The sequence below is a fragment of the Triticum dicoccoides genome, unplaced genomic scaffold (assembly GCF_002162155.2).
Source record: "Triticum dicoccoides isolate Atlit2015 ecotype Zavitan unplaced genomic scaffold, WEW_v2.0 scaffold2797, whole genome shotgun sequence".
Classification (NCBI taxonomy): Eukaryota; Viridiplantae; Streptophyta; class Magnoliopsida; order Poales; family Poaceae; genus Triticum; species Triticum dicoccoides.
Window position 1 is genome coordinate 39,354 of NW_021259874.1, and position 2,584 is coordinate 41,937.

The window sequence follows — 2,584 nt, forward strand, 5'->3', positions numbered from 1 at the left end:
TAGGAGCCGGATCTGTCCCAAGGAGCTGGATGATCCGCCCCCAACGCCTGAGAAGGGCCGGCTGGGTTGCAGCCGTTCCAGGGGTATGCAGAGGAGGTTGAAGGCTTCAACCGAGAGCACGCTAAGGCCCGCACCGCCAACGATGAGAGTTCCGGTGACGACCACCTGGCAGATGGCGGGGGTGCACAGCATGGGGAGCGCACCCGAGCAGGCCGAGTTGGAGGGGTGGTCCTCCGAGCTGAAGGTCAGGCCGGCCTTGGGCGCCGCCCGGTCCGGGAGAGCCCCCTGCCGCATGGATGCGGCGCTGACCCGACGGATGAACGGCTTGACGTGGTGACTTGTAGGTGGCGCCTGCGAGCCACCCAGGAGGGCCGCGACGATCGGGGGTGTTGGTGTAGTGTGGTGGGCGGGGAAGACGCTGCGGAGCTCTTCCCAAGAGGCCACGGAGGCTGCCGGCAGGTGGAGCAGCAATGCGCGCGGAGCGCCGGTGAGGGCCGTGGGGAGCCAGTTGGCCATGACCCTATCGTCACCTCCAGGTTTGAGGATGGCCTCCTCGTAGGCCAGCAAGAAGGCCAGCGGATCAGTCGCGCCGTTGTACCACGGCGGCGTCGTTGGCTTGAACTTCTCCGGCCACCGTACCCTTTGCAGGGCCAGGGCCAGGGCTCGGAGCCCCTGGCCCCCGTGCTGACGCCGGCAGCCGGAGCGGGCGACGCGCTACTCATCGCGAGGCAGGTCATGGCGGTGGCGGAAGGGAGAACTCCGGTGCACCCCCTACCTGGCGTGCCAAATGTCGGATTTCGGGTTCCGGCAGACCCTTGAGGTTCGAACACTGGGGTGCGCATGGAGATTTCGCCTTCTACCTACCTGCACCCCTCCGCCTCGCTAAGATCTAAGCTATGGAAAGAACAACACAAGAGACACAGGGTTTATACTGGTTCGGGCCACCGTTGTGGTGTAATACCCTACTCCAGTGTGTGGTGTGGTGGATTGCCTCTTGGGCTGATGATGATGAGCAATACAAGGAGGAACAGCCTCGCGAGGGTCTATTCTTGGCTGGGGCGACGAACTGCTAGGAGGAGTTCAGTCACCCTTCTCTTTCTCTCTCTCTCTTCTCGATTGTGATCCGATCTCGGTCTCGATCCCCCTCTTCTGTGGGTGGCTAGCCCTATTTATAGGCAAAGGCCCTGGGCCTCTTCCCAAATATTGAGCGGGAAGGGCGCCAACAATTGGCCATTTTGGAGGGGAACATCTGGTACACTTATCCTAACTAAAGTTGGTCCTCGCCTGCCAAAGGCTCTGGTGGTGACGCTGGCTTGGGCTCCACAATGACTTCCTCCCTGCCGTTGGACTGGTCTTGGTGTCGTTGCACCGAAACGGGTGCCTTTGCTTGATGCTCTCGCCTGCGCTTGCTCCCTTTGCACCAAAGAGGAAAGGAGGACACTGCGCGGGCTGGCGCCTGCCTGGCGCCCTTGGTCGTCATGGCTTGCGTCACGGGCACCTCGTGAGGTACCTCGCCTTGATCTCTCCGCCTCCTCGCAAGCCAGCCTGATGAGGCTGTGCCCGAGGAAGCTCCGTGTCGTCTGCCCCGTGAGGCTTGGCCCCTCGCAAGGGTCTTGGGTTTGTGTTGATGAAGATAGGCCGTGCTGGGCCCCCCTTTGAGCCACGCCGCAGGCCGTAGGCAGGCAAGTCTGGGGACCCCCGTTCCCAGAACGCCAATAGTGGATGATTACAACACCACGATTTGCAAGTGAAAAGTCTAGAAAATGTAGACGGGACCCCCCTAGATGTGTGCCCCAAATTGAGAAGGCTATTTGAGAGCACATATTAGGGACGAGACTCCCCCTAGATTTTATAGACTCGCCACTCCTACTAAACATGGTGAGCAATAAGACCATAATATGAAGGTAAAGATAATAATGGAATACACAACAATATCATAGAAAATAAAGATAGATAGCTAGATATGCACATGTCTTACACCACGCAAGCAGAGATAAGCAACAAGGTTCACAGGCCAAAGTTCAACACAAACGACGGAAAAGGAAAAACACAAGCAACAAGGCAAATAAAACCCATGCAAATCCCGAGACCTAAAACTCTCTCCCCCTTTGGCATCAAGACACCAAAAAGGAAAAAGAGCGAAGCTAGCGTCCTAAGGTTCAATCGTCCTCCTCCGACTCCTCGGTAGCATCTGGATCCGCATCATCATCAGACTCATCAACATCGTCTTGATCGGATTCCTCCACGGAATCATCAGCTTCAGCAAAGGATGTGGATGGATGGGGAGGAGATTCATCATCATACCAAGTGCTGTGGGTAGATATCCAACGCTCCTCCGATGTGATGCTCTTCTCAGAGCCACTCTGGACCGGCATATTGAGGTGCTTCATCATTGCAATTTGGCAACACTGGGCATGCTTCTCATTGACATGGGCCTCATACATCCTCTTCTGGATGTCAGACTGGAGGCAGAAAGTCTTCTTCACCTTGGCAGTGAGCTTGTACACCCAAGAGGGCTTGTCCCCTGGCTCCATCTCAAAGTCCTCATCGTTAGAAGTGGCATAGACATCCTCAGGAGCATTGG